The sequence below is a fragment of the Ursus americanus genome, chromosome 25 (assembly GCF_024610735.1).
Source record: "Ursus americanus isolate L20-20 chromosome 25, mUrsAme1.1.p, whole genome shotgun sequence".
Classification (NCBI taxonomy): domain Eukaryota; kingdom Metazoa; phylum Chordata; class Mammalia; order Carnivora; family Ursidae; genus Ursus; species Ursus americanus.
In genome coordinates, this window is record NC_142151.1 from 2,097,339 (window position 1) to 2,116,263 (window position 18,925).

Here is an 18,925-nt window from a genome sequence, read left to right on the forward strand (position 1 = left end):
GCGGCCCCGTGTGGACCCAGCACTCAAACCAGGCAGTCTGACTCCAGAGAAAAAGGCGAGGCTGGTTAATTCTGTGAAGAGCCGGAGTCGCGTCCCCCCCGCCGACTGCAGGGCAAGAAGCGGGGGCGGGTCCTTAAGAAACCACTGCGGGTCTCGTCCGTCAGTAGTCATGGCGGCTCCTTCTGAAAGGCTTCACAGGCTAGCGGTACGCTTTCCAGTGTTCGTTTCTGGAACACCATGGAGAAAGCATTAGAAAAGCACCCGCTTTACTTATGAAGTTCCCTGATATATTTTCCAGATCAACAAAGACAAGTTATCTCAAATGGGCTTTCCAGGCCGTGTGAGTTTGGTGGTTCCTTAGTTATTTATTTAAGGAAACTCTTAAAAAGGAGGAATAGGGCTGTCACCGGGGAATTGCTCTTTGATTTAACAATAAAACAACTTAAAATACAACCAAACAAAATACCCACTGGGTTAGATACTTCTTGATCATTTTTATTTTTATTTCCTTCCCTTACATATTAGAGTGGTCACAGAGAAAATTAAGAGTAACTACTAACCCCTTCTTAATACACAAATCTCTCTGACCTTTCTGATTAAAACTTTGAGCTTCCTCATAACAGACCCTATAGGTAAAAGTGTCCAAAATTATTTATCAGAGGCAGAGGCCAGTAAATTATTAGATGTCATCTTGTTTTTCTTCCAGACATTTGGCCTTTGAAGACGATACCAGAGTGTTATCTGAACAAGAAAAAGAAGAAAGAAAGAAAGAAAGAAAGAAAGAAAGAAAGAAAGAAAGAAAGAGAGAGAGAAAGAAAGAAAGAAGAAAGAAAGAAAGAAAGAAAGAAAGAAAGAAAGAAAGAAAGAAAGAAAGAAAGAAAGAAAAAGGGAAGGGAAGGAAAGGAAAGAAAGGAAAGGAAAGGAAAGGAAAGGAAAGGAAAGGAAAGGAAAGGGAAGAGCAAGCACGTAGTCAGGTTCCAGAGAGATGATCAGATGGTAGGAACAGGCAAGAGATCAAGAGATCCTCTCCCCTGCCAGCCGAGAGGAGACATATCAGAGTAAAGGGAAATCTCCTCTTCACTTTATTCTCCCCAGCTACTTCTAGTCTCTCCAGTAGCATCCAGTGCTCGCCTGCAGGTGCTTTGGGAGGGCTAGTACGCCATGCACTTGAAGGCTAGGATTCTAGGTAGGCACTGGAAAGGCCTCCCAGTAACCAAGGTGCACTGTTGCCTCTCGGGTGATTCAGTAAGAGCTCTCCTTTGAACTGAACTTAACAAACCTAAAAATTAATTTAATCATAATCAGCTTAAATCGATGTAGGAAGAGTTTCACATGCGGATCTGATGGACAGCAATGGTGACTATAGTTAGTAAGACTGGGATGTATACTTGCAGTTTGCTAGAAGAGTAGATCTTCAGGGTTTTCACAGCACCCAAGGAAAGGTGACTGTGTCAAGTGATGGATGGGTTAATTAACTTGATTGTGGTAATCATTTCACATGTCTGTGTGTGGCAAACCCGAAATATATATGCTTTGTTGATTATACCTCAATGAAGCTGGGAGGAAAAGTCCTACAGACTTGATAAATTAGAGAATCAGATTTTTAGATCTGAAACTGATTTTTAAGGTATTTGGTTCAATCCCTTCATCTTATAGAAATGGAAAAATAGAGGTGAAATGACTCAGCCAAAGTTGCTCAGCAGGTCAGGAAAAGGATTCTGGGGCTCCTATCGCAGGTGAGTTTTCTTGGTGAAGTTACTCTGTCTTCTAGCTACAGTAGCCTGAGCCCTTCAGCAGACCTAAACTTCCTTTTTGATTTTTTTTTTAATGTAACCTCCAGGCCCAGCGTGGAGCCCAACGTGGGACATAAACTCACAACCCCAAGATCAAGACCTGAGCTGAGGTCAAGAGTCAGACTAAGCTTAACCGGCGGAGCCACGCAGGCACCACTAACCTTCCTTTTTGAATCCTCAGTTACTAAGACATGAGAGGCACCCTTCCCGAGCTAGAAAATGGGTGAGATTCCTTCTGTCGTGCCAAGGTGTGATTTTTAATTTGCTAGGATGGAAGTACGGAGGAGTAAGAGAACTGAAAATAGAGAGAGGATCCGCTTCAGGTCAACAGTAACCGCAGTTATCAGCGCGTTCCTGGGAAGCCCGCAGCCACCACCCGGACAGCGGCAGCACGTCTGACCCTCCGGTCTTCAGAGCTTGGCACAAGAGTATGGGGAAATGACCTTGTCTTAGTCTGTTCAGGCTGCTCTAACAAATAGAGCACAGACTGGGTAGCTTATAAACAACAAAAATGTATTCTTACAGTTCTGGAGGCTCAGAAATCCAAGATCAAGTTTCCAGTGGATTCAGTATCTGGTGAGTCCATTTCCCGGTGCACAGAGAGCTGTCTTCTCCCTGTGTCTTCACTTGGCAGGAAGGAGAGAGAGCTCTCTGGGGTCTCTTTTGTAAGGGCATTAATCCCATTCATGAGGGCTCCACCCTCATGACCCAATTTTCTCTCCAAGGCCCCCCCCTCCTGACACCATCACCTCAGAGGTTAGGATTTCAACATAGAAATTTGGGTGGGCTGCATTCAGTTTATAACAGACCCCATCTTTAAAATCATACAAAATTCTCCCCACTTAATTTCAATAGACAAAATTATGTGCTGGTCCAAGGCACTGTTCCAGTGCCTCCTGCAGAGGCTATAAAGATGAAAAGACATGGTCCTTGCCCTCCAGGGTTTTCCAGTCCACTTACAGAGATAGCCTTGTCAGCTACATTCCAAAAAAGGAAGATGAAAGTAAGGACCAAGCAGAGAGAAAAACCAACATGCTGAAGAAGCCCAGAGGAAGAAAGGGCTCACAGTCATTCCTGGGAAAGGCATTTGCCAAGGTCTCAAAGAAGAAATGGGATTGGATAGGCAGAAGTAGCCAAGGGATCAGTAGGAGCAAAGCCAGAGTCATAACCTGCCCGCGAAGCCTGGGAGACTCCCGGAGTTAGCAAATGCCTTTTCAACACCCCCATCTGTTTCTAACGTAAGGGTAATTAGAACAGTTGACTGCGATAGCCATTCCCAAGTAACTAAGGGTACTTTAGCCCTTGTTCTACCCTGACTCGAGAGGCTGGGAGCTGGAAATGGGCAAAGCCAGAGAAGACAAGCTTTTGTGTGAACCCAGAGGTCATAGGATGATCGTGACATGAAGCACACACACAGCTTCTAGAGGGGTTCACCAGTTAAAATTTCTCCATGTCAAAATAAATGAGACTAGGGGCTCCTGGGTGGCTCAGTTGGTTAAGTGACTGACTTTGGCTCAGGTGGTAATCTTCTGGTCCTGGGATCAAGCCCTGAGTCCAGCTCTCTGCTCAGTGGGGAGTCTGTCTGCCTCCATCCCTCCCTAGCCCTCCCTCTGCTCAGACTCATTCTTGCGCAAGCACGCTCTCTCTCTCAAATCAATAAGTGAAAATCTTAAAAAAAAAAAAAAAAAAAAAGTAAATGAGACTGAAGAAGTAACCTAACCAGCAGCTTCAGAGAATTTCCTTAAACCAGTGCTTCCCAGATTTTTCCACCACAGTATACCTGCTTGCCATGCCTTATCTGCCCTGCCTTGTACGGTAGGGAACTACATTTCCCAGGGTCCCTCACCCTCTAGCCAATGGGAGGCACCACAGAAGCCTGCTGGGTGAGAAGAATGAACAAGCCAGAGTGTTTCTCTTTCTACAAAGGCCCAATGTCCTGTAAAGGCAGAGTCTCCTACATGACTCCATCTCTAGCTGGACATGTCTCCCTTCATGGTCCCAGCAGCCCTCCCTGCCAAGCTCCCCTCCATCTAACGGGGGGGGGGAGGGGGGCAATGGTTTCTGCTAATCTCTCAATGACTCGTTATCCCTTGTTTGACTCTTTAGTTCTTCCAACACCTGTGTAACCAGTTTCTTGCACTGGAGGGGCTATTTTCCTGACTGGATGCAGACTGATAGAGCAGAGAACACTGCTGCAAAGGGGCAATTTATTTTCTATATCATGGTTTGCCTCACATGCTTAAAAGCCATGTGAATTTTGTTTATATCCCAGAATATATCTGTGTTTATTTTAATATGAAAATAATGTTTCCCAGAAATTGCACTGGGAATTTGAAGCTCCAGAAAGAGGCCTCACATTTGTTCGGTGGAATGATTTTTCCGATTCCCTAGTGTTCGATAGGGAGCTCCCCATGTAGTCACTGACCGTCTGTACTAGTCTGCTTAAGCTACCACAACAAAATACTGCAGATTGGGTGGCTTAAATAACAGAAATTTATTTTCTCACAGTCCTGGAACCTAAAAGTCCAAGATCAAGGTGCCAGCAAGGTTAGTTTCTGTGAGACCTCTCTTCTTGGCTTGCAGACAGCCACCCTCTCTGTGTCTTCCCATGGCTCTTTCTCTGAGCACATGTACTCCTGGTGTCTTTTCCTCCTCTTATAAGGACGCAAGTCCTTTGGCTTAGGGCCCCACTCTTAGGATTTTATTTAACCTTAATTACTTCTTTTTTTTTTTTTTAAAGATTTTATTTATTATTTATTTGACAGAGAGAGAGACAGCCCGCAAGAGAGGGAACACAGGCAGGGGGAGTGGGAGAGGAAGAAGCAGGCTCCCAGCGGAGGAGCCCGATGTGGGGCTCGATCCCAGGACTCTGGGATCACGCCCTGAGCCGAAGGCAGACGCTTAACGACTGTGCCACCCAGGCGCCCCCTTAATTACTTCTTTAATTACTTCTATCTCCAAAAACAGTCGCATTGGAGGCTTTGGGCTTCAACATGTGAATTTTGGAAAATTCACAACACAACACCATCCTCGTAACCTTTTGGCAGAATTGCAAAGAATTCATCTCCATTATGAAAATGATTATTCCAGCATTTCCCGGATTTTCACAATTCCAGTAGGCATAGCCATTGTCTCCCAAAAGCCACTACTAAAAATGAAATTGCTACCTAGGAGCAGGAGAATATCATGTCTAATATTCTCCTATTATCCATTAGCAAATTACCACACCAAGAGAGTTATCCTGGGAAGAGAAATGTTCATGGGGTGGGGGTGGGGAGAATGGGAGTGAGCATGGAGCTGTTGGGGCAACAGATGGCTCAACAGGTTGAGCTGGGGATGGGACAGTGAAATAGTCTCTTCTCTTTTTCCTTCTCCAATTTTTTTCTCTACCTTTATTTTTTTGCCTCCGTTAACTCCTGCTATAAGGAGTAGTAAACCTAAACAGAGAGAAAGCCTACTATTCCATGTGGGAAAGGTCCCATGTCTGCTTGCTCTGGGCACATGGTCATTGCCACACACCTGGCCAGGCCCATCTCCTTGCACCCAACAAATACTGAGGGGCTAAGGGAGCGCTTACGTGCAGGGACAGCCGACTGGGGGAATCACTGGGTCCTGGCAGCACAATGAACACAAACTTACAGTCTTGGAGAGGAACTCAGCTCCCTCCTTAACTATTTAATAGGGTTCAGTTTGCAGGCGAGGTTTGGGGTTCGTTTAATTCAGAAGTTTAGAAAGTCAACAGAAAGAGATGGTGAAACCCTACTATGAAATTAACCATACTCACTTTTTTGGAAAAAGAAACCAAATTGAAACTAATAGAAAGTAAAAAGGACAATGTCACCTTCTCAGGGGGATGTATTTAAAACCCTGAACCAGGGACCCCAGGGCTGTCTCGGGTCCGGAGTGTTGCTGGCCCCGGTCAGCGGCCCCTTCACCCTTCGTTCTTCTGTGTGGGCCACAACCGCTACCAGGCTGGTGACTTCTCAGGACGGGTACCAATTGCAGAGACCTTATTGCTTGTGGATTTTCTGCCGTTTTTGATTTCTAGCTGTTCCTGTTCCTAATTTCTATTGTAGAAATGCTAGAGAATTCTCTCATGCAAATGTGTTTGGAATGAAACTGTGGAGTGCAAGGGGTTTTTATAGGCCACCCAGCTTTCAGGAGGATCTTCCTGAATCACATAGGAGCTTCCCCCTCATTCCATTGTCTAGTTGCAGCAGCAAGGGTCAAATGCTTGGGGGGGCGGGTTGTAACGAAATGTCTCTGCTGTTTAACTGTTTTTGTGTGTGCCCTAAATGTTGGAGCCAGGTCACCTGAGCTCTAGCAGATTCACCAGCAGTAATTCCCTAGAAGTGGCCCACTGGAGTGAGAATCCCCTGAGTGCGAAGTCTGAATTATACTCCCTGTCTGTCCCTGATTTATTCTTGAATTCTTGTGTTTTATAGATTTTTTCTTTTGTATTTTTTTAAAAGATTGTATTTATTTACTTGTCAGAGAGAGAGCGAGCACAAGCAGGGGGAGCGGCAGGCAGAGGGAGAAGCAGGCTCCCTACTGAGCAAGGAGCCTGATGTGGGGCTCAATCCCAGGACCCCAGGATCATGACCTGAGCTAAAGGCAGATGCTTAACCGAGTGAGCCACCCAGGCGCCCCTAAAGATTTTATTTTTAAGTCATCACTACCCAATGTGGGGCTCAAACTCACGCCCCCGAGATCAAGAGTCACACGCTCCACTGACTGAGCCAGCCAGGCGCCCCAAGAATGTCTTTAGTCTAGGGGTTGTTATTCATCTCACCATCCATTTGCTTTTGCTGACACTGGGTGAATCAATTTTTTAGATTTCAGTCCCTCAATGGGAAGAAAAAGAGTTGACCAACAGTCATAGAAAGCAGAGGCTCAGAGCCAAGGTAACCCACTCATTCCAATACCCCACTGGCCACTTGGCTGCTAAGCCTGGACGTGGCAGGTGGCATGATTCCACCTGGACACATACTGATTTTAGAGTATGGTGAGGCATAGGAAACTTCCAATGATGCTTGTTTCAAAAAATAAAACCAAACAAACCTAGGTGCGAACCTTAAAAAGCTTGTATTTTGCATTGTTTAAAAAGGGAAATTTTACACACACGTATATATATGACAGAAGTCAAATATATATGTATATATTCTGTGTCTTTACTTTGTCCTTTCTTGCAAAACTTGCAAAAATTGCAGTTAAAATTTAGTATCAGGCTTCTTTGGTTATAAGCTAACATGAGGGGGGAGAAACAGAAGGGGAGAAGACAGGGATGTTGGAAGGACAGCTCACAGAATCAAAGGAAGGGGTAAACCCAGGCTTTGAAAGGACAGGAATTGGGCACTTGTGTGGGTTTTAGTCTCTTGTTCTAACTTACCACAGCCCCTGTGTTTTCTGCTCAATATTTAAATTTCAAGGAGCAAATATCTGACTGGCTTGGGATCTGTGAAGTGCCCATCTGCATAGTAGGAGTGGGAAAAGGCCCCTGAGACTGACGGCCTCACTAAAATGTGATGAAATGGGGGTAGTGGAGTGGGACTGTTCCCCCAAAGAAAGGATGCTGGGCAAATGAAAGGAAAATCCCAGGGGTGCAGTAGTGTGAGTAAATACAGTGGGAGTGAGGCAGAGCGGAGGGCCAGGCAAAGAGACCAGGGGAGGCCGAAAACAAGCTGACAGCTGCAAGTCGTTTGTAACTGAACTTGCAAGGCACGGAACAGCCTCACCACTTTGTGGTGACTTTGTGGGCCCCAAGAAGAAAGACAGTAACTATCTTTTCTTCTATCCCCTGGGGAGGAAGTTTGGTTCAGTGATTGCTTGTTGAGATTGGGCAGCTGGAGGCTATGGCTCTGCCTCTGGCTGCAAACGAATGAACAGGAATCAGGGGGATCGTGGAATGGGATAAAGACGAGGCCAGTCTTCCCCCTTGGTCATGAGCCGCTCACAACAAACACATGCCGGCTGGGCACACCCCCGATTTCTCCAGCCTCTGACAGGCACCAAGGGTTTGGGGGTGACCCAGGAGCCCCCTGTGACATTCACCTTAGAACTTAGAGATACTGAAAACCGTGCTGTCAATAGAGTAGCCGGGAGCCATTGCCACGTGGCTAGAACAAGATACGCTGTCAGGGTGAAATACACACACGACTGGAGGGCTATGGAGAAAAGAACATGAAACACCTACTGATAATTTTAAAATATTTACTGTATGTTGAAATGATAACGTTTTGGATATACTGAGTTTAAGAAAACATTTAAATTAATTTCACCTGGGGGCACCTGGGTGGCTCAGTCAGTTAAGCGGCTGTCTGTAGCTCAGGTCATGATCCCAGGGTCCTGGGATCAAGTCCCTCGTTGGGCTCCCTTCTCAGCAGGAAGCCTGCTTCTGTATCCCCTGCTTGTGCTCTCTCTCTCCCTGTGTCAAATAAATAAACAAAATCTTTAAAAAAATAAAATCCATGAAATTAATTTCACCTGATTTTTTTTTTTTTTAATGTGGCTAGTAGAAAACTTTAAATTGCATATGTGGGGGCACCAGGCTGGCTCAGTTGGTAGAGCGTGTGACTCTTGATCTCGGGGTGGTGGATTTCGAGCCCTACATTGGGTGTAGAGATTACTGAAAAATAAAATCTTTAAAAGAAAAATAAATAAATAGGGGCGCCTGAGTGGCTCAGTCGTTAAGCGTCTGCCTTCGGCTCAGGGCATGATCCCGGCGTTCTGGGTTCGAGCCCCACGTCAGGCTCCTCCGCTATGAGCCTGCTTCTTCCTCTCCCACCCCCCCCCCGCTTGTGTTCCCTCTCTCGCTGGCTGTCTCTCTCTGTCAAATAAATAAATAAAATCTTAAAAAAAAAAAAAAGAAAGAAAGAAAAAAGAAAGAAAAATAAATAAATAAATTGCCTGCGTGGTTCACTCTCTATTTCCACCCGACGGCAGTGTACCCTAATACCCTAGCTTGGCTGGTAATGCAGGTTGGTTTTTATCCATCTCTGTAGACTCCTTGCCTTGCACAGAGCAGGTGCTCAATAAATTTTTGTTGGGCAAATTAATAAATTATTAAATTTATTCAAAGCAATGTTTACGCCATATGTAGAGTTCTTTACTAGAGAGATAATAAGAATTAACAACTCATAGAGTCAGTCCTTATCTTTTGATCATTCAATGCTAGGATGAGGGTTAAACCCCTCCGAATATCAAGGCTAGAGACTGGTAAACTTCTGTGGCCCTGGTTTTCTTCCCCCTGTGGCCCTTTTTTAGTGTCCCGTTGAACTCTCTCTGCTTCCACAAAAAGACAATCCCAGCAAGGTTTAGACAGCTTAGCTGAAATGTGTGTTGTGTGGCCAATAAAGGTTTTTATGGAAACGGAGAGTCTCCATTAATGAGGCTGCTGAATTATCAGGATAGATGGGGTTGTTTCCAAATCACTCTGAGGCCTGGGGAGATTGAGTCCATGAACAGCCCCAGGCCACATGGCTGTTCCTGGTAAGGCTGGAATGAAACTCTCAGACTCTTATCTGAGATCATCTTCAGTTTCACAAAGAAAAGAGAGGTTGTCTGGCAGGAACCCCCCTTCCCTTTCCTCCGTGCCACATCCCTGACTCACTCAGAGGAAGAAGGGGTATCCTTACTCCATTCCAGAGCTAATCTTTCCTCTTGTGCCCCATGCCCGGCCCCTCCAACTCATCTGGGGGGTCGTTCCTACACTCACCCCCGTCCCTGAAATTTCCACTCTCCACTACGGCTTTCCTCTTAACATGCCCCGAACCTCCCAGCCCTGAAAACCATTACCTTCCTTAGTCCTGTGATCATCCCTCCTCTCCCTCCTTCACGCTTGCCCCTAGGGCCCCCTCTGTGAGCAGGGCCCACCCCTCCTCTGCATATCCTGACTTCATCCTCTGCTGACACGACTCTTAAGGTTCTAGTTTCACCGTGTCCTCTCTCCTGATCCTGATCTCCAACTTCCTATTAGTCGTTTCTATTTGGATATGCCACAGGGACCTAATGTTCAACACGCCTAAGCGACACTCCTAGAATTCTCCCTCAGACCTACTGCGTTTCATCTGTACCCCCATTTCATTTACTCACAGATGCCAGATTAGATCCTTTCACTTCTCTTTCATTTTCACGTGTACCCCTCCTCCCTTAGCCCCTTCTCTGCTGGCAGCTTTTACTTTTTTTGGCCTCTTCCAGAATCCCTTTATTTATTGCACACTTAGTACACTGAGTGCCAGGCGTTGTGCTAGGCTCCGGGGCTGTCATGGTAAACAAGACGGACAAGTTTTCAGCCCTCGCAGGCTCTGTGGCTGAATAGAGGTCACAGATGAGTCCGCAGGCCCCCGTAATCCAGAGCAACGACTGCTTTGTTGGGGGGTCCACAGAGCACTGTGAAGACTGAGGAGACGTCTCTAGCCTTCTCTGGGGAGGTTAGTGACGGCAATAGGAAGACAGTTAAGTTCAACCTGTAGGAATTATCTAGGGGGAGGAGAATTTATTTATTTATTTATTTATTTATTTATTTATTTAGATTTTATTTATTTATTTGACAGAGAGAGAGACAGCCAGCGAGAGAGGGAACACAAGCAGGGGGAGTGGGAGAGGAAGAAGCAGGCTCATAGCAGAAGAGCCTGATGTGGGGCTCGATCCCATAACGCCAGGATCACGCCCTGAGCCGAAGGCAGACGCTCAACGACTGTGCCACCCAGGCGCCCCTAGGGGGAGGAGAATTTAAAGATGTTGCCAGCATATATGAAGAACCAGAGCCAAAAAGGCAGCAGGACATGGTGGTGAACAAAAGGCACATTCACTAAGACCCAAGTCTGAGCTCCAGGTGGGGAGAGGCTCTGATAGAATAACTGGCCAGGTCGCATCACCTTGTTGGGTGAATTAAAGAGCTTGGAAGTCATTCCCAGAACAATCTTGAACATTCAAGGGTTTGGGGCAGGGAAGGGGTGATAGGATTGGTGTGTGAGAAGGGCCGCTCTGGTCTCTCCTTCATGTGGCAAACAGCCGGGTGGGAGGCCAGAGCAGAGAGGAGCTCTGGCTCAAGGTTTTTGCCTTAATCTAGGGAAGAGGCAACAGTGAATGGTGCCTTAACTAGGGCAAACAGCACACATCCATTCATTTCTAATCCTGACTGACTTCTTGGGCACATGCTAGGTTGCAGGCCCTAGAGGAGATGCCAGGATGATTAAGCCTGTTTCCGTCCTGAGGAAAAGCATTGTCTGGTAAGAAACAAATTATTATTCGTCAGGTAAATAAAGGATTGCAATCCAGTGTGACAGGCGCCACGATAGAGGTGAGGACAAATGGCCGTGGGAGTCAGAGGTGGGCGGCCCTGGAGGCCTGCTACGGGTGGCTTCCCACTGAGAGCCACGGTTCTTTCCCTGCAAGGGAGGGAAGCTTTGCCTCCACACCCTGGAAGATGATATTCTTACTTCACTCAGAAGTGAAATGTGGTGGTGAGGCGCCTGGGTGGCTCAGTTGGTTAAGCCTGTGCCTTCGACTCAGGTCATGATCCCAGGGTCCTGGGATCGAGCCCCGCATCAGGCTCTCTGCTCAGTGGGGAGTCTGCTTCTCTCTCTCTCCCTCTCCCTGCTGCTCTGCCCACTTGAGCTCACTCGCTCTCTCTGTCAAATAAATAAATAAATAAAATCTTAAAAAAAAAAAAAAAGGGAAGTGTGGTTGAAACTAGGCCTTCTTTCCCCAGTTCTTGGGAGACTGGGCTCTGTGAGGCCCAGGAGCCCAGATGACGTTCCCTGGACGTTCCCTGGAAATGCTGCCCCTGAGACTGCTAGGGTGAGCCCAACAGAGACCATGCTAAGAAGCCAGTCCCCAGTCTGGAACTTCCCCGGCCTCACCCACCAGGAATTTGTTCAAGAGAGTTTTAGTCCTAAAGGATTTGTTAATAAGAGTTTTTCTGGGATCATTTTTCTCTTCTGCCTACCCAGCTCCTATGCATTATTCAAAACCATGTTCAAATTCTGCCCCACTGGTCCTCCCCTTCCAGCATAGAGTCACACCTTAGTCTCCACCATCCCCCCAAACACCTCTGATGATGAATTGGCATTGCCACGAACTTCTATCTGCCCTCCTGGCCTGGAACACATTCACAGGAGGTGCCGAGTGAGCAGGGAGCCTGTGAATCTACTGGTCTTCATCCCCCCTTCCAATCCTCTGACTTGTACCTTCGGATTTCCCCAGCATTCTTTCCTCCGACACTTCCAGTGTGGGTTCGTTGGTGCGCAGACACGGTTCCTTACCAGCAGTTATGGCCCCCTTTTATGGGATCTCTTCCTTCTGCCTCTCATAGGGGGCTTTCAAAAACGCAAATCAGACACCATTACCACCCCTTGCTTAAAATCTTGCATAATTGCCTATCTCCCAAGAGATAAACTGAAGCCCCGAGCATGGCATACAAGCATCTTTAAAAGAGGTTCCTTGCCAACATTTCTGGCTGTACCCTCTGCTTTCCACAAGACTGAGCTTTTCCATGATAGACTGTGTCCTCATCTTGGATGTTCTGCCTCGAAAACTCTCCTCCATCACCTTGTCCCACTGGCCTTTTATCTCTACCATTCAGCGTTTTATTTCATTTTTTCCCCCATTTTATTTTATTTATTATTTTAGCTTAATTTAGTTTCATCGTGATAAATGTACTCTTTATTTTTTTAATAATAATTTTTTTATTATATTATGTTAGTCACCATACAAAAAATATGGAACGCTTCACGAATTTGCGTGCCATCCTTGCGCGAGGGCCATGCTAATCTTCTCCGTATCGTTCCAATTTTAGCGTATGTGCTGCCGATTCAAGCACCCGCGTTTTATGTCAAATGCCTTCTCTAGGGGCCTCCCTTGACTCACTCACCCTCTCCATTGTGAAAAATGATACTACTAGACATACACCACTATCTTGTTTCTTTTCCCCATTAAATAGTAAACTCTCTGAGGACAGGGGCTGTGTGGTTGGACATGCTTCAGAGGGTCTCAAGAAACAGAAAGAATGATCTTGAAGGATCTGTGAAGCAATATTTTTGGTGGGGAGTTCAGGTATGTTCCTGGGTTCCTGGGACTGAGGCTCAAAATCATCCCATGTTTAATATCCGTGTTTTTTTGTTTTGTTTTGTTTTGTTTTTTTAAAGATTTTATTTATCTATTCGACAGAGATAGAGACAGCCAGCGAGAGAGGAAACACAAGCAGGGGGAGTGGGAGAGGAAGAAGCAAGCTCATAGCAGAGGAGCCTGATGTGGAGCTCGATCCCAGAATGCCGGGATCACGCCCTGAGCCGAAGGCAGATGCTTAACTGCTGTGCCACCCAGGCGCCCCTAATATCTGTGTTTACTTTCCAATGCCCCATTTGATCTTTACTGCCTTTTCCTACCCTCTCTGCTTTCCTGCCTAACTCCTCCTTTCTCTAAGATCTCTGGTTGCAAATTTCATTTTTTTTTAATTTTTAAAAAAGATTTAATTTATTCATTTGACAGAGACAGAGAGAGCACAAGCAGGGGGAGCAGCAGGTAGAGGGAGAGGGAGAAGCAGGCTCCCCACTGAGCAAGGAGCCTGACGCGGGGCTCCATCCCAGGACCCCAGGACCATGACCTGAGCCGAAAGCAAACGTTTAACCAACTGAGCCACCCAGGTGCCCCAGGTTGCAAATTTCCTGATAAATGTATGTGTACTAAGGTGTGGTAACTAAGATGTAAGGTGTATTTGTATTTTAATAATGAACACGGGGGGCGCCTGGCTGGCTCAGTCATCAGAACCTGTGACTCTTGATCTCGGGGTCATGAGTTCGAGCCCCACATTGGGCAGAGCATTTACTTTAATTAAAAAAATTTTTCAGGGGCGCCTGGGTGGCTCAGTTGGTTAAGTGTCTGCCTTCAGCCTAGGTGGTGATCTTGGGGTCCTGGAATCAAACCCTGCATCGAGTCCTGCATCGGGCTCCCTGCTCAGCCAGGAGCCTGCTTCTCCCTCTCCCTCTGTCTCTCCCTCCAATCCCCCTGCTCATGCTCTCTCTCTCTGTGTCTCCCAAATAAATACATAAAACCTTCAAAAACTTTTTGGGCTGTGCCGCTTAATTTTTTTTTTAAATGAGGATAATTTCTGGGCACCTGGGTGGCTCAGTCAGTCAAGTGTCTGCCTTCAGTTCAGGTCATGATCCCAGGGTCCTGGGATAGAGTCTGTGTTGGGCTCCGTGCTCAGCAGGTAGCCTGCTTCTCCCTCTGCCCTTCCCCCCTCCAACTCGTGTTCTCTCTCTCTCTGTTACTCTCTCTCCTCTCAAAAATAAATAAATAAATAAAATCTTAATGAAAATTAAAAAATAAATGATGATAACTGTTAAATTTTATTATTTCATTGGACTCTTAGAAAAATCTTTTGTAGATGGAAAATAAACCTTCCCTTTTTCTTCTTGCAGACAACAGCCAAGGAGAAGGAGGGCTCTTGCCTAAGAATTTATTGCAGTCTTACAAGAGCCATAGTCTCCAGGCCCTTTTTTTTTTGTACAGCTAAGGGGGGTGTGTCCGGGACATGCAGCCCAGCCCAGCACCTGTGTCTTGTTACCAGATGTTCTGAAGGGGAGAGGGCGAGGGGGTATGTGGGTGATGAAGGAACGGAACTACACACTGCCTGGCATGATGACGAGACTGGGCTGGCTCTGAGGAGAGGTGTGCCTCCTGACATTTAGGCTATACCACCCTGTGAAGGGCTTGTCCTCGAGCAGCGTAAGAGCCTGTGTTTGGCGCATCAGTAGACTTGTTGGCAAGTGGGGAGAGGTGCCCATAATCACCCTAAAAGCAAGATTGGAAAGGGAAACCTGACGCCCACCTTGGTCCTCACTGCAAGACTTAGAGGCCAGCGTGAGATGAGTGGGACTTGCGGGGTTAAGTCACGGATTGTCCACAACACGTGATGTGGACTGGTACTGTGGAGGGAAGGGCGTGTTCCTTCCTGGGATGTGATCAAGCCGGGTCAGGGGTGGGGTTTTCTACGAGGTGGGATGGGCGAGTGAGGGGGAATACATAGGTATTTTGGCAAGGAGGAGCAGTCCTCGGGACAGGAAGCCAGGCAAGACTGGCGGTGTGCATATGAGGCAGATTTCTTATTGTGAGTTGAGATTTAAAACGCATGAAAGCCACGGAGCTAAAAGCAGCTGACGCTAAAGAGGGGGCAGGCATGGAGGTGGATTCTTAGGTCACCCGTATAAGGTAGGCAAGTAGACACTCCTTTTCATAGATGAGAAACTGAGGAAGCTGTGAAGAAAGCAGTCGCTACCTAGCCTTGGCTTTGCGCTAAGCATGGTGCCAGGTGCTTTCCCGAGTTACTTGGTCTGCTGCTCAGGAACTCTGTGTGGCTGGGGTGCTCCCACGCATTTGGGTGACTTGCCTTGGCCTCACAGGTCTCAAAGCTTCCTGGAGGAGTCATTCAACCTCCTAAAGCAGGGTTCTTGGCTGCGCAGGGAAAAGCCTTTAAAGAGGGTATCAGGAAAATGACATACTGAGTGCAGGTGAATGAATCTCTCGTGGTTACATTTTAGGCATCAGTGGAGGGAGGCAGAAATGCACAGCCTCTCAAATCACACTTCAAAGGCAACAACAAACCCTTAGAAGTGGAACCTGCACTGTGTGGCTGGTTTGTGTGGGAGACAACTCATGGGCTCCTCTAGGCTGCACAGAAAGTGCAGGGAACATTAACACGAGAGCGAGGGATTTCACTGAAGGTCACCTAGGAGTGGGGAACAAAGGAATAACACTAAAAGGGTACCTTCGCCCATAAATTTTCCCCAAATGGTGAGCAAGCGTTTATTGGGACCAATTATGTGGCTGCTACCATGACAATGGGTGTGGGAGGGTTAAAACCTACAAACCTTGAGCATTCGAGGCATTTAGAGCAGTGCGCAAGCAGACATACACACGTGTGCACGCACGCTCACACAGGCGGGGAAGGGTCTGGATGGAAAGGGACGTGCGGGGAAGCGTCCAGCCAGTCAGGATGAAGGTGCGAAGGCTGGGATGGTTCCCGGGGGCAGATCTGTAATGCTGAAGAGATGCTCTGCAGACTGTCCCAGGGTTTGCCCACTGACAACGTTTCATCTGGTTGTAGTTAGTGCGTGTCAGTTGGTTTCCACCTCCGGTGTCTGCGATAAGGCTCGGAAACCCTGGGAAAACGTACTAGTTTAGCGATAGCAGCAAAGAGGGGAATTAAATGAGTTTATTTCTTTGGAAAATTTCGTGATTTATGAGATATCAAGGAAGCAGTGTCTCCCAGTAACGTTAGGAGCCTGGGAGTGTTGACTTCTAGTTTTCTTGACTGGCTCTGTCCTTGACATGTAGGGTGACCTTAAGACCTTCATCCTGCCTCATTCCCTTCATTTCCTGCTACTGCCCTGGCAGCTCAATCGACCTTCTCCTTCAGGCTGACCTGCTTTCCACCTCCTGCGAGCTATGCTGTGTCCAGGGCTCAGCCTCCACCCACGCCACCCTCCCCCTTCACGCACGCACGCACACACGCACTATGAGCAGTCCTCTCTCTCTCTCCCCCTGGAAATGAGGCTGTTTGCCAAAGGCGAAGGAGAAGGACATTGTGGTTACTCAGCCATCATGGAGCCTGTGTTGGGTATCCCCGTGCTCCTTATTTTATTGTATTGTTCTGTGTATGTGCCCACATTCTGTTTTATCCACGGTGGACTGCAGCTGTCCAGAAGCTGGAGCAAACTTCTTTTCTGGCCTGGGCCCACAATCCGCACAATGTCCTGTGCAATAAATATGAATTGGACTATTAATGCAATTTATCGCCCACTTTGTAAGGTGGTGACCACAGTTGCCTACCAAGCGGTTTTCGATCATTAGGGGGAAAAGAGTCATTTAAACATAAATTATTAACTTACAAAACAATTTCTTTTAAACAAAATCTGTAAATACTTTTCCTTCTGTGGTTTTCTGCATCACATGAAAAGCTTTACCATAACTTACACCTACCCAGGAATATAATACAATCAGAAAGTTTTGAGCAACCACAGCACCTAAACCTACATTGGGTTTTTTGTTTCCAAAATGAAAATACCTTTTTTTTTTTTCTGATTAAAGTGACTACTCTTGGATTAGATCAAAGTTAGTAGTTTTCCTACAGCAGAAACACAGTTTCTTTGTGTCTGGAGCCTGTATTGAGCGCTGTTTTATGCACTTTACAAATGGTGTACTTTATATTTTTTCTCTACTATATTTTTTCAACATGGTTTCAGGGAATATTTACACATTGTACATATTCTGTTCTTTAGTGATAGTAAGTGCCATTTATCGAACACAAAGTTTGTGCCATGCATTTCACATTTATTTATTTATTATTTATTTATTTATTATTCCCAATAATCCAGGGAGGGAGGTTTTGGATGGTATGTTTGTGTCCCACGTGAATTCATTTTTTTTTAAGATTTTATTTATTTATTTGACAGGGAGAGAGAGTGCGTGTGATATCACAAGCAAGGGGAGCTGCAGAGGGAGAGGGAGAAGCAGGCTCCCCGCTGAGTGGGGCTCCATTCCAGGAGCCTGTGATCATGAGCCGAAGGCAGATGCTTAATGGACTGAACCACCCAGATGCCGCTCCCATGTGAATTCTTAACCAAAAGGCCTCCACTTCCCAAAAGGCTTTCAATCAGGTGGGTAAGATGACCACCAGGTGGATGTCAGGAAGCTTCCTTCCCCATCACCCCAGGGCTTACATGTTGGGCTCAGGAGCAAAAGGTCGTGGTGGCAGGAGAATGAAGAACATCATAGGGATGGTCTCAACAGCATGAACTTCTTCTTACCACGGCTGACCTGACCCCTGCCGCTGCTGTGGGCCCAGCTTGCAGCGCACCAACTCTTTGTTATGGTTCTAGTCATTGGGGAGACAAGCCAGCCACCTGGTGATAGCTTTATTACATTAGACCCCTTCTGTCATCAAAAGGGTACCTCTATTTTGTCCTTATCAGAATAAACGCTTATCCTAGATTGTGCTTGCTTTCCTTGATTCTGCTGATGTAAAAATTGTGAAGTTAGGAGTGCCTGGCTGGCTCGGTCGGTACAGCATGTGACTCTTGATCTTAGGATTGTTAGTTCAAGTCCCACACTGGGTGTAGAGATTACTTAAAAATCTTAAAAATTGTGAAGATAATGAATGCCTTCAACATCTCCAAGGTGTCCCACAAACATTATTTTACAGTGAAAGAAATAAGTAGTACACTGTTGTCATAAGATTCATTAGTCTTATCATGGCCGCATTGTCAAGAAGTCATAAGAGAGTGGTGTACATGGGCTAGCAAAGACACAGCCCTTTCAGAGATTGCTGTGTTAGACTGCAGGTGGAGCTTATGCTCTGAACCAATGACCAACATGAGGATTGGTCCCTCCCACAGCCAAAATACACAGAGCGGGGGGCCCCTGGCTGGCTCAGTTGGTACACCATGTGACTGTTGATCTCAGTCAGGGTCATGAGTTCAAGCCCCACGTTGGGTGTAGAGATTACTTTAAAAAATGCAAAATATACAGAGCTACGAACCAGGAAATGAAAGTGGGCAAAATTATACCCAGTGACCCATTCACAAATTTTTTTGCTTCCTATGCCCACGTAATCTGCTCTTTACCGGTTTAGAGGATTTAGTGCCCATGGGAAGAAAGCTTCCACAGGAGACATATTGAAATACAAGCTCATAAAGCTACCTGATGTTTTGTCTCCTTGTGCCATCAAGCAAACAAGAAAAAGAGGGAGTTGGAATGTTGAGTGGGTCATTGATCCTTCCTTCCTTCAAGTGAAGTAGGACTGCTGCTAGACAATGTAGTTCGGGAGGAGGATGTCTTCCACCTCCTGGGAAGTAATAAGTAGGAAGACGGCTGCATGTGGATATTGGGCTATAAAAAGGGTAGGTTATAGCTGACTTGGGTCATTGCTTCGGTTGTCCATTTCCAAACATCCATCCCACTTACGAGTCTTTCCCAGTGAAGAAGTCCTAGTGGGATTAAAGATCCTGTCTTCCACCATGGAAGGCTGAACCAGCATTTCCTCTTCCCACAGGGAACATAATTTGGTTTAGCTCAATTCTTTGGATCGGGAGGGAGTGCCACGGAGATGTAGAAGTGGTTACTGATAATTC

At 46.4% G+C, this 18,925-nt stretch overlaps 1 long non-coding RNA gene and 1 other non-coding gene across 3 annotated transcripts in view; one reads left to right on the forward strand and one right to left on the reverse strand.

Moving 5' to 3' along the window:
* The window catches only part of LOC148107740 (uncharacterized), a 31,719-nt gene extending 14,030 nt beyond the window's left edge, over positions 1–17,689 (forward strand). The window contains exons 1-3 of one of the 2 annotated variants that reach the window (XR_015721562.1): positions 953–1,736; positions 1,841–2,369; positions 17,249–17,689. This is a non-coding gene — a long non-coding RNA (uncharacterized LOC148107740). Of the gene's footprint in view, positions 1–952; positions 1,737–1,840; positions 2,370–17,248 lie in introns of those variants that run through there. The other variant, XR_015721561.1, reaches the window with a different exon arrangement.
* On the reverse strand, positions 12,509–12,615 carry LOC123778291 (U6 spliceosomal RNA). The gene has a single exon (XR_006775891.2). It is a non-coding gene; the product is annotated as a U6 spliceosomal RNA (small nuclear RNA).
* Positions 17,690–18,925: the final 1,236 nt, after the last annotated feature.